The 14,001-nt window shown below is 31.4% G+C and overlaps 1 protein-coding gene and 1 long non-coding RNA gene across 18 annotated transcripts in view; one reads left to right on the top strand and one right to left on the bottom strand.

The window, feature by feature from the left end:
* Tomosyn (syntaxin-binding protein tomosyn) overlaps positions 1–14,001 on the top strand; it is a 170,650-nt gene that overhangs the window by 18,559 nt on the left and 138,090 nt on the right. The window lies entirely within an intron of this gene.
* LOC143144757 (uncharacterized) lies at positions 9,315–13,214 on the bottom strand. The gene is made up of 3 exons (XR_012991508.1): positions 12,797–13,214; positions 9,891–10,592; positions 9,315–9,709 (listed from the first exon to the last, which is right to left on the bottom strand). It is a non-coding gene; the product is annotated as an uncharacterized LOC143144757 (long non-coding RNA).

Consider the following 14,001-nt stretch of genomic DNA (forward strand, 5'->3'; position numbering starts at 1 on the left):
ACTCGCTTCCTGGTTATACCCATTTCTCTGCATGAACATGGTTTCTGATACCTACGTGGAATAGTTTTAATATTTCTTGAGAACGCTACAGATGAATTACCAATTTTTACTATTTCTTCATTTCTTGGTCCAAAAGTTTGTCCTTTACAAATTCAAGGGTTAACTTTTCAGACTTTAGCGTTTTATCGCTGTTACCGTAGAAGCTTCGTAGAAACTTGAAAGATTAATGTAAGGGGGCAGATGATATTCACCTCTTCAAGCTTTGAGCCTGCTGATTTTAATTCGTGTACAATTTCTTCGAACATTGTATGTTCCAGGAATTCCTCGTTTAAGCGTCGCGTTTGTCCCCCGATAAAACGTACCGAATTATTGAACCACTACTATTTACGTTCAACCTCGAGTTGTGAATTTAAAAAACCGCCTGATCGAACTTCAAAGCGGTGTGTATTGGTATGGCAATTATTAATGCTAATTAAATATTTCTTTAAAGATACTTTGGTAATCATAAATAAATTCTATGGTAAATTTTAACGTACGGATTAATACGCAAATCGACATCACTGTTATTTATTTCTTTATACATATGTTTTGCTATTTTTATCATTGATATAGTTCGTATATTTTACTAAATAAAGCTTTTTAGATCGCTGAAACATTTCACAAATTTCATCAACTTTCATTTTACCTAAGGAGTTCTCAAAATTTTTAGAACACTCACTTTGTGCGTCGCAAAGTCGTTAAAAATATTCTGTACTTCCAACTTTAGAGGGAAAAAAAAAACCGCATACTTTTTACCACAAAAGACGATTTTATGGTCACTTCGAGCATTTTATTACTATCCAATAACGTTTGATGTATCAAAAGGTGAACTAAAACCTCTTTCCTTCCGAAACTGTCGTCTGCAGAAATTGTCAGTTCAGCAGGTTCGTCAATATTTTCGGTCTTCGAAGTTTTTTTTGCTTTTCCTTTTGAGCGGTTCTTTTGAGGGACATACTATCGATGAATTTTACAGCATCATAAGTGAGTTTCACTATGCTATTATGAAATGGTTAAAATATAGACGGTGATAAGTTCATAAAGACACAAAACCTTTCGCATCCTTGAAGAACAATTTTCAACAATCGCATTGCAAAAATGAATCCTCCGTTTATTTCATACGAATTAGAAATTAAAGGGCGGGAATCAATATGTTTTTCTTGGTACTTTGCACATTTTAGAAACTGGATTTCAATAACGCATTCTTTACACTCGATGTATTCGCTTATAGTTGAGAAAACATTGAAAAATTTTAATATTTTGTAAACTGATTGTCAAATCAGTCAATGACGTCCGTATGAGAAGTTCTTAATTTTTATTGATATGTATGTACATGTATTGTTGTCATGTGTTTTTCTTTTTTATTTCAAACCGATTTATCCATCTTTTGATTGTTCGAGGTCGAATTTTTTCTCGCCTTTGTGATATATTTTTAACTGTGATAACTTATCAAAATGTTCGATATTCTCTAACAAGACACTCATTGAACTCTAACCGTTACTGACACACATTGTCTTTCTTTCTGTTTGTATTGTGTTTCTTATTCAATTTCATTCTTAAAATGTACATTTTGAAAACATCCAACATATCGTTAACATAGGGCAACTAATTTTCCATAATTATAAACAATAGTAGCAGCAACAGTTACAACAGTTAATGGTATAATAAATATTTTAGCAATATATAACCTACTAAAATTTAAAGTAATAAAACAATGATACATTGACTTTGTTTATTATTTTGGCAGCTAATTACAATGCTCGCACTGGTTTTATTTAATTTTAATTAACTATTTAATTTTTTCATCAACAAAGAGATTAATGAAACATATTTAAAAGCTGAGTCGTACGTATAATAAATTATACACAAAAATTGATAGAAGTTCAAAAACTATGTAACGACGGAATGAATCGAGACATTGACAAACAATTAATTTTCTCACCGTTGCCAAACTTTGTGACATTTCATAATCACTTTTTGCGATAAAATTGCAAATAGGATGGAAACTGATTATTGCACTGATTGAAATATTGTTTTTTATCGTCTTTTTTTTTTTTTTTTAAAGAATTCCCCACTTTTGACTTTTTGGAATTTATCTTATAAAACTCCTAATGTAATTTAAAAGAGATGAACGTAAACTATATGAATATAATAAAATATGCGATATTCGATTTATTTATTCATTTTTTAGATTTATTAAATTTTAAACCTGACAACTTTTATGTAATTATTCATACGAGGCTAAAGGTTGTCGCTCACTTAATAACACAACATCAGACCAACGACGTTCAGTTGTGCACGAGTTGACAGTTTACTGCACACTTAACGTATCGGTATCGATACCACGTCAGGATATACGTGCAAACCATGTTCCGCTCCAATTGGTGACACTTTTCATATTCTTCGAGAAAAGCATTTCACAATTGTTTTCCTATAACGTATTAAAAAAAATAATTAACCGGTTACCGAATAGTAATAACCGATTATTGAATAATAATAAATCTAGTTACATAACTAGTTAACCGGTTTCGGATATAACCTGGGCGTTATTTTCAACAACCGATCGAGGTGTGTTTTAGATTGTGTTACTAAGTTACTAATAAGTTGATAAAGCAGAAATGTAAAAGTTTTATATTTTTATTTCATTATTGTGTAACTATTTTAATTGAATCGATGAGATTTTTTTAACGAAAATGATATACACGAACATACGAGGTCTGTCTAAAATGTAATGAAACTGGTTTCATAAAATTGTTTACATCTTATTTAATGAAAAGTTTCATTAAGTAAAATATTATCTTAAAAATCTTTAAAATAGTTTTCTTGGAAAATTATACACCAGAGAGGATGTTGTTTCCACTCCTGGTAAAAGTTTTTCAACGCATCTACCGAAACTGTTAGTTGGTTACAATTTTCTGAATAGTATTCACGGTTATGAAACAATGATCATTGAGTTAGGTTTTGATTTTCATGAAAAAGAAAAAGTAACATGGTATCAACTCGGAGAAGTGTGGAGGTTGCGGAACCATAGAAATATGCTTTTGGTTGAAAATTCATTTATAGGTAGTACAGTATGACAAGGTGCATTGTTGTGATGCAGCCCTGAAGAATAGGTAATCTCAGCCTGCATACGAGCGACTCTTTTTCTCAATTTTTCAAAGACCTTGATAAGTTTGGTTTATCGCGGGTCCGTATAGTACAAATTCCTTATAAACGTTGTTTTTATTATCATTACAACATTGATTTAATTTTCGATTTGCTCATTTTTACTTTTTCTATTTTTGATCGTGATACCTTGGTCATATACCACATTTCATTTTGTTGTTCGTTTTTGGATCGTAATTAAAAATCTATGTTACGTTACCTTTAAGTTCTTATACAAAATTTAATCGTATAACGCTGTTCGATATGTTTCTGTTCCATTTCCGTAACGCGTCATTACGCATACTCTTGTAAAACTTGCTGCCAAATCGCTACTGTTATCTCAATCGAGTTGAAACTGATACTAGAGGTAAAGTAGAGATATACATCTTAAATAGCAAAGCGGCATTTATACAATGTTGCCAGATGCCGAAAATCGAGATCAGGCTCGTTACTTTTTGGACACACTATGAATGATTTTGTGTTAAATGACTAATATAGCGAATGCATCGAATCAACGATACATTCCACAGAACAATAAAATCTAAATTTCTTTGCTCGTTGTTACCATGGAGGGACTCAACGAAATAAATTTAAAAGTAGAATGTCAGAATAAATTATGTCGATAAGAAAAAAGAAAAAAAAAAAATGCGCGTTGAATATTCTTATAACTTCTTTATATAAAGTGGTAAAGTATAAGTTTTCCAAGAAGTAAAATATGGTGAAAAGCATCGAGTTGTTTACCCTTTGTAGAAATGTGTTAAAACTTTCCTCGATTGTCGTCGTATATGCACGAAACGCACACTCGATGATCAAGTGTTAATTATATCGGGACTCGTTTTCACCGTTTCTAACTCGCTTTAACCATATCCTACTCGCTCTGGCTGTTTCGCACTCTCTTCCTCAATGTAAACATAGATCGAGCGAACCTCACTGCGAGGGGAGATAAGAGCGATGAAATTTCATATCCTTCCCTTTCATTGTGTCATGGATCGGTCCCAAGCCAGTGACACAATAAAAGAGTAGACTGTATTTCTTTCATTTTACCATTATTGAATTTAACGTGTCTGTCGTCTTAGGGATTGACTCGTAGCTGACGATCTATCACCGGACACCGCTTGCAAGTAAATAACGGATAATGTTTGAAAGAATAATAATGATCGGTACGCGTTAGAGAACTGAATATTCGTTCGTGAAAAAATGGAACTAAAATAAGCGTAAAAAATTCCATCGGGACCCATTTTATCCAAAAACACTGTGGCAGTCAACGTGTTAAATTAACATACGTGCTTCTCGGAAGGCAATTACGAACATCTGTTTGTTATTTGCTCGCAATATATATTTTATCTGTTTGTCCCTTGCAAACTTTACCTTCGGTCGCAGTTGAGTTCCTCTATCAAAACGGTTACGCGATATTAATTTGCTCCAAGACATTCAATTGTAAATTGTTTTCGGTTCGTTGAGAAAAATGATTTGATCTAGCGAGGATGTTAATTCATAAACGAAGCACAACATAATTATTACGTTATTAGAAACATTTTGATTTACCGAATTTAGGAGTGATACATTGTTCGAGAAATATTAATTTCGTTCAGTTGCGTGCTTATTTCAACCATATCTCTTATTTGAAACGGTTTCCTTTGATTTTTTCTTAGTTCTTACCTCTGTCCTTTGTTTTTATCCGGACAAGAGGAGACAGGACGGTTATTACTTTACTCAAATGTCGTCCAATGGATAACATGGGTTTGGAAAAGGAACTCTTTAAAACGATTCGCTTATACGCGTGAAGGATTATCGGAGCTTTATGGACGGATTCGAGCGTCTTTTTATGGAAAGGCAGTAAATTAAATCTGCGGGCAAACTTCCTGTAAGGCAACCTCGATCATGTATCGGTCGTGTGAGAGGGCATTCTGGTTCGGAAGGTTAAAAATTTCAGAAATTTCAAGAATTTTTCGTTTTTAAAGGAAAAATATGAATATATACAAGTGAAAAATTTGCAATCATATTTGTATACGAATAAGTTATTACGTGACATTTAAACACACACACACACACACACACACACCTCGTCGCGTTGACACGGTTTCATTGTGTGTGAACTGCCGTAAATATAAAAGAAAATAAAGTTACTGAATTATAGGAGTTACTTTATTACTGGAGCCTTAAATGTAAAGAAAATATTGAAAACGATTGAAATAGTAATTCTTTAAACAAAATTTTATTCTGCATCTACAAATTAAACTTGTTTTCTTTTTTCAATATCGGAAAATGTTACGGTGTTAACTAACATTTCCAAGGTTCCAGTAATTAAGAAACTTTTGCTAAATGGGCATGTTAAATTTCAAATTTATTAAAATAGTGGTTTGTGAGATATTTCTTTCAATGCAGTGAGAAAATAATTTTGAGAAGAACGCGTTTGAAGTTTTCAGCTCGCAATGTTGCTACTATGCAATAATCACGTGTGTTTCTTCGATTGCCTATCATAATGTCAGATTTAGTTTTGTTTAAGGAAATAATAATAATGTATTTCTATTATTTTGCGATATTTCTACAAACAGTGTTAGAAGCGTATTTTCAAAACTACCAACTTCACGAAAGTGCAAACAAACTTTTTTTAGGCGATTTATTTTAAGCGGTTAATACTTTCTTAAGTGTGTAGTTCTTTATTCTATAGTAGCGATTTATGCTCTTTTAGAAATATTTGTTTCAAACTGTTATATAAAGCTTGTTGGTGAAATAGTTCTAAACAGCAGAATTAATCTTATAATTGTTAGGTGTAGAAAAGGTTCTGAAATATATCAGTTCCGGTTTCGGTTTCGGTTCTAGACTGATTTTTGCATCTGTTCCACTATTAATTTTTTAGATTGAAATTGTTAAATATGTTTGATATGTTTACACTATTTACGTGTATTCGATGAATGTGAGTTTCATGTTGTATGTTTTATGTGTGTTATATGACAATACTTTGATACGAATTGTACGAAAGATGTTCAAGGAAATGATGTGATTACGATTCGATAACTATGGCGACATTGACAAGGAAAGAACTAGAATTATCAACTTTTGATGTTAATCTACTTTTGAAGGAGGATAGATAACCTCGATAATTGAAAAAATATAAGTAATAATTAAAGTCATGTACGATAAATAGCAATCTTTGACAATTTCAATTTCAATCTTTGGCAATTTCTTTCATCGAAATAGCCGTGACGTAAATGATAGAAGCGACATTTCATACGTACGGGGTTGTGGATACAAATCTCATTTACAACTTCAATAACGATGTGTCAGAAGCCAAATCATAGTCAAATATACGATATCTCTTTTGCAAACAGAATACTGACTAAGAATGTGTTATTTTATATTTGTAACCTGGATTTCCGTGGACTTTTTATCCCTATGTGACAAAGTCAGTGAAGAATTAGTCGATAGATATAGTTGCATTCGATTACACATTCTAATTCATGAACACCTGCAAGCCCCTGTTTGTATAAATAAGCTTAAATGTGTTTGATACGTTGCAAAATTGATGTCAACCTGGGAAATATTTTGTAACGTCGAACAAATTGTTTTCCGAAAAATATTCAGTTGTGTAACAAATTCGTTTGCATCGAGAAGTGTTATCCGATCAATATGGACGAAACGGTAAACTTAATCAAACAGGTCTATACAAAATACATAACAAGAAACATTGTCAACATGTTACAAGTTTTACACAAATCAGTTACATTACATTAAAAAGAAAACTTGTAAATGCATAAGACCATTGTGCAACACACATGCCTAAAAAAATTAAAATAAATGATTATTATAAAAGTAGATACACTTTCGATTACTGTTAAATGTTTTCGAAGGAAAAAAAAAGAAAACCTTTGTAGTAAACGCATCACACATGTCGTACGTAATCTACATAAGACACATGTATCGTATATGTAGGTATGCCCTCTCCACACACACACTTTGACGCTTGAGGCAAAAATGAAATACGACGCTTTTCGTCCATTTGCATACATATGAATATTTTACACGAACAATATGAACGGTAAAGGGTAAAAGTGGTTAATTTAATATTGATACTTTTAAGGGCACCTGCATATCCATAATGAAGTGCCGAGAAGCACGTGCTCCTTCTATTCCCTTGATACACCACATAAGTGTCACATACTCGCCAAATATATACAACTGTTTTATTCGATAATGAACAGGAGTAACCGATACAGAATCGGTACTAGAACCGATGTAATATAATGTGCTATACAAAGATCGTACGTAGCAAAGTCCTTATCAATTGAACGACAGAGAGTTGCATTAACGACAATGTTTACGTTAATGTCAGTTAAATGGTCTGCAGTTATTGGTCTATTTTCTTCAGCTCCAGGCACGAGTCTTACTCAGTTGTAGAGGGCTCTTTGAACGCTTTGAAAGAACGTTCGGAATTTATACTGCGTGTCTTCTTTCGAGTCACTTGGTTCTATTCGAATCGTTTCATTTACCTTAAGTTGCTCGATTTATTCAAACGATTCGATCTTTTTTTTAAAGGAAACCAATATTATTCGTTTAGTGGTGGTGGTGGTCATAGTAGTTGTAGTAGTAGTTTGAACAGTGATACAAAATAAACTTTTAAGAAAAAAAAAAATTATTTCGTTTAACTTATTTCATTTATTCCGTGATTGTCCTACATTTATTTTATATTTCTTTAAAAAGTGATTGTTCGAAAACATATTAATTTTTTGTATTATGTGTGCCTTTGATTGTACAAGTCGTTTGATTGTAAATCAAATAATTTAAGTTACGAAAAAATAAAAATGTCTTACTTAATCATTGGGTTCCGAGTATGTAAAGTCGGCCCTGATTTGATCACGTGCTGATCGTATTCGATATTTCGTCTCCTTGCTTCACCCAATCTCCATCAAACATCCTCACATTTACTTAGGTGCTCAGTAATTACATTGCACAGGGGTAGGATCTCTGTATTTGCAAAAAATATACAAAATCGCGAATACGAGGATTTTATTGCATAATAAAATTCTTCGTGATCTGAAGAAAAATATAACACACTTTAAAGAAGGATGTTAAAAAGTGATCAAAATTTGGATAATTTTAGTATATATTTAAAATATTAAGCCATTATTCCACAGGTTCCAAAGAATTGTACCGATTATTACTGCAATACGATAGGAAAGTAGTACTTGTTTTTGGCAATAAATCTTATTATGTTTATCGGGATTATACATATTACGAACTAATATTCTTGGTCTACTATATGTCCACGTCAATGCGTTCCCAATCGTTACTCGTTATCGTTTCATCTCACGCTGTTTCGATGCTTTTCCTTTACGATATTTGTCACGCGATATACTTATGTATGTGATCACCTTAACCAATAACGAAAATGCGTTTAATTCGAAGTGGAACGACTAATCTGACTCGTTTGCAACTTACGATCTCTGCATAGTACAATAAATACTTTTACTTTCTTCATATCCGCAAACAGTGTGTTATGTAAATTCTGCAACAGCCATACTCATAAACATTGTATCATCCGTGCCCTATGAACTTTAGCGTCATCTTAAACTTCGTGCACCGTTGAAATAATTGCTACACTGGAACAATTTAGGTCAAATCGATTCGCATCGGGAAAATATGATGATATTTAAATAAATTTCATTTCCATTCATAATAAGTAATTTAATACAAATATAGAACAAGTAATTATATAACATTTACATATTATGGCTTGTGTAAGGAACAAATAATTCTTTTATATTACGGTTTTACTTACTTTGATTCATGCTGGAAATTATGTACATTATTAGTTTATAGTCAATTTAAACTCCGTCAAGGCTTTAATCAAAAACTAAATTATAATATAAATTAATATTTATTTACATATCTTTTACAAACAATAATAGTTTAAAATTACATTGTTCACAGTTAAGAACGTGTTTTTCTAGTCATTTAGATCTCGAATAAAAAAGTTCGTACGCGTAGTTTAACTCGTAATGTATACAAAAAACTGAATTGTTTGCGGTAATACAACATAATACAGTAAAAGAACTGGTCTATAGAACTCTGGTTCACAGAACTGGTATAAAAAGGCTATAAAATTATACTATTTCGATCTTGTAGAAGAAGAAATAAGGGAAATGGAGACAACAAATATATATGAATAATAATTATCATTGATGAAAAAGGAATTAAAAAATATAAATCTCCCTGGAGAGAATTGATCACTTCTTTTTGTAACGACCGTCTATTGCGCCAGAATAAGTACAATACGAATACACGGGGAGTACAGTAAATAATGAATAATAATAATCACTCCCTGTCTGGGAATCGAATCTCGGTCTTTCGTATGACAGGTTGAGATATTGATTACATCCTTTTTTTGTAACGAACGTTTATCGCATCTTAAGTTTATTTTCCATAGTAGATCGTTTAGTTTTAAATTCGTTAACACGTTAGAAGTTTAAGCTCTCGATATTGTTGTTTTTCAGCTTGGCTAATGCATCTTCAACGTCAAAGTCGTCATCTAAGTAATTTTTTAATAGAATGTTACAGTTCACATATTTTTTGGAGTATATGTAAAATATTTATTATATCATATTTTCTCTTAGTGTTCTACATACTATTTTAAAATCTTGTATGTTTTCGCATTGTAATAGGTATTTAGTATTGTTAATTTCTTTTTACGTAGACATTTGTACTATTACCTGATTTTTTCATTAATTCTACTGTTTCTTTTTGGAGGAGATTTATAATGTTGATCGGCGGCGGACTAATTGCTGTTTTTCGTTTACGGTTTAGTCCGCTACTAGTAGAAATTGTTTTTAATTCTTTCTTCTTTATGGCCTGGTCCTATGTCGAATTCGCTATCATTACTGCTGCTATTACGATGATTTCATCCTTCCTGGCTTGGCCATTAGTTTGCATTCGATTTTCTTGTACAATTCGGTTTTCATGACTGTTTTTCGCAATTTGATTAATTCTATCATTTTTATTTTTACGTTGCGTTCTTGTTCCATTTAATTCTTTCATTGTTATAAGTAGATCATTCTATGAGAGCATTTGCATTTCAAGGATTGGCTCGTTAAAATTTGTTTACTTCCACAGCATTTTTTTGTTTATCGATTTTCACCATTTACACAGAATTTTTTGACTCAGTCATAATGATTTTCGAAGTTAAATTTGGCCAATTCACTGCTTTAGTTTCCATTAATTGATTTGCTCATTTCGACGACTTGGGTGGCATTTCTACTGATGGCTTTAATGGATTCTAAATGTCTTTTTAGTGTGACATTGAATTGATCGTTTATCGAGGAAAGAGGTGCTGCACGAATTTTCTCTGATTTCTCATTAATTAATTTTTCTGCATTATCCATGTATATCTCAGAAGTTAGAGCTTCTATCGAAACCTGCCGATGTACAATACAATGAAACTATAGAATCAAATATTCAATGTGTTCGATAAATAGCTTGATAACACCATTTTGTTCTCTAGTTCTACTGCAAGCACCGTGAGTAGTTAGTGACACAATTTTGGAAAGATCTATTTCTCTCTCAGTACGTGCATTTACAATTGCATTGCAAACATCTATTCCTTTTATTGTTGTTACTAATGATGTTAAACTGATTAATTCTTTCATATTATTCTCAACGCAATAACGAGTAAAAATTTCCAAACGAGCTAAACCAGTTATGTTAATATTCTCGTCGAGACAAAGAGAAATTAAGTCAGAAAAGTTTTTTCCGTTGTTTTAAATATCTAGTCATTTCGAAGTTTCTGTCTTTTATTGTATTTCTAACTAAAGACATATCTTCTATTCTTTGCATAATATTTTTTTTTGTTTTTAAAATCTTCAGACAATTGGACCGAATTTTAATAATTTTTCTTTTATATATTCCACATCACTGAACGGTTTTCCATGTTTGGCAATAACATTTAAAGCAAAGATGTTGGATTGTAAAATTCCAACTAGCTATTAGAGATGTTGGATATTTTTATTTTGCTCGAGCAATAAGCAATAGAAGGTGATTTCTACTTTGAAGTATGAACATAGAAGAATATATTATACAATACACTAACAGAAATGAGTGGTACAATTTTTGATGCCGAAATACGACTTCAAATGTTGAGAAACAATATAATGCATTGCTTGTGAAGTAACAAACGCTATAGAAGATTTTGAAAAATTTTTCTTGTTAGCTCACTAGCGACGTTTCTATTATATATTTCACTGCCATTAATAGGCTGCAGTACTTAACAATTAAGTTTGATCAAAGAACGAAAGTAGTCACGAAGGCAAAATTTAAGTTCTTTACCTTAACGTTTGTGAAATTATGAAAATTAATTCTGTTATCTGCTAAGTATAATACTATCTAAGCATTGCTTCTTGAATATGATAGTGTAGCTTTCTTGTATAATTTTGTTGTGTAAGTAATTTGGTTTAGTGTGTACTACGAAGAAAGGAGGGAATCTCTTTTATTGTTAAGATTTTTCCAATACTTGTATTTTGCGGAATATTCATTGTTTGCTAATAGTTATTTGTGCTGTTTAAATTTAGATTGAGCTCCTATGCGATCTCTTTTTAACAGTTGCTCGTTGCATAAATCGCTATGAAAAAAAACCTTTTGTTGTTTGGTACTTTAATTTCAATTATCGTTAATTTGAACATCGAGTTTTAGCTTCTTTGTATCGATTTGCCTTATTTTGTACTTAATATCGTTTTTTATTACAATAGCGGTTCTTCCAATCTGTTTCGAATTACTTATCTAGATAAACGCAAGAGTCTGAAATTTTTGAAAAAAGTTACTTTTAACATCATTCGGCATCATTTCATGAATGCTCCTAGGTTGTTATATTTTGTACAGAGAAAACTTATATAACAAAAAATTAACCAAATATGAATTTACTATAAAGACAATTGAGAAGTTCGGTTAAAATTGGATCAACGTGAAAAATTTCAAACCTTCAACTATTAAATCAAGTTCCACAACAAGACGTATTTTTAAATTACCTGACAGAAAAGAGAGGAACTGTGTGTTGTGTAGCATGAAAGTAAGAAGATCTAAATCAAGAACTTTATGTTCCAAATTTAATAGAGAAGTACATGGAGAACATTTACATCGTTATTTATGTAAATGAAAACGTATGATAAGCTTTCCATTTATATTATTCTTATACAAAAATATGTATTCTTTTGTATTCTATAAAATACGATGGGTTCCACTTCTTCAAAAATATGAACAACGTTTTGTACAAAGATAACAATGTTTCCCCAGAAAGAAAAGATTTCTTTTCGCTGTTGATTATAACTTTAATTTACGAGAAATAAATTTTTTCTTCCTCTCATGTGAAATTACGTATATTTCACTTTAGGCCTCCAATATTTTTATTTTTCAATTCGCCTAAAACTTCTCCAGTATCGAAGTCGTTATCTAAGTTATTTAATAAAAATGTTAAAGTTTTTTAGATTATATGTAAAATATTGGATTTTCTTTTCTTTCAGGATCCTGCATGTAGTATGCTTTTGTACCGCAATACGTGTTTGTCATTATTAATTATTCTTACGAAGAAATTTATACTATTATCGAATGTTTTTATTAATCTTATTCTTACTTTTTGCGGGCGGTTTATCATATTAATCGGCGACAGTCTCATCAATTTCTCGTTCACGATGTGCTCTATTGTTGATGGGGATGTTTTGAATTTGTTCTTCTGCGTTAATTTTTTCCCTTTTTGCTTTGTAATTGTTTCAAGTTTGGTTCATCTTATTTATTCCATTTTCAATGTCCATTTCACACAATTTGATTTGTTTCTAAATGAAAAGAGGAGTGGGTGGATTCTTCTTTAAGATTTCAAATATATTTCAAGTTGGTATCATGATTAAGTATTCCTCGGCAATTTTGATCTTTGAATTTTGTTCTTGTTCTTGAAAATCTTCCTGTGAAAGTGTTCCCACTTCAGGGATCAGTTTGTTAAAATCCATTTGTATTTTGATAGCATTTTCTCTTTTCGCCATTTCTATTGAATTTTACGTCAGTCTTTTGCTTGTTTTGTAGAAGAGGTCTTTCTATCTGTAATTTAATAGTTTAGAAATTTCATTTCGAGGGTTCTACCTTTGATACTTTTGAAGAATCAATTATTCATGATTTTCGGCAATTTTATCACGAATTTCTTTTAATTCAGAGCAGGTTTTGTTAAAAGCCGAATAATCAAACTTTGCGGTGAACACAGAAAAGCTCTTCGATGCTTTCGTGTCTATTGGTGCGCTGCAATAAAGGAAATTTACATTCCCCTTTGCCGAAGGCATAATTATTCATCGTTATTATTCGTCCGGAATTTTCTCGAATAAAGAATTGTTTTACCAACCATTGATCTTGCTATTTTTCGATTAGTATTTCCAATTTTGCCCATAAAATATTTTAAAAAATATGCCTGGCATGTTGACACGATTGTTCTACGAATCTAAAATAGACAAATCAAAAAGCATTCTGTTTAGTAAGGATGCAGTGATTGCGAGAATTGAAAAAAAAATAAATAAAATCTCTTCAAATTAAAAACAAAGTGAACACTTTAATTGAACAATCGATTTTATACAAAAGGAGGACAAATCGATATTTTTCAATTTTAATTGTTGCTATTTTTTTAAATCGGCAATAATTTGACTATAATGTATTTGGAGCGCACCGAAGAATAAAACATCTAACGGTTAGAGGCAATGTATCCGTTATGGTAGGAAAGTCAGCATATTAATGCTATTCTCGTGACAACAATTAATCGCTTTTAACGATACGAAATGATGAAAGACGCGAAACATGTTG

This window comes from Ptiloglossa arizonensis, chromosome 3 (genome assembly GCF_051014685.1).
Source record: "Ptiloglossa arizonensis isolate GNS036 chromosome 3, iyPtiAriz1_principal, whole genome shotgun sequence".
NCBI lineage: Eukaryota > Metazoa > Arthropoda > Insecta > Hymenoptera > Colletidae > Ptiloglossa > Ptiloglossa arizonensis.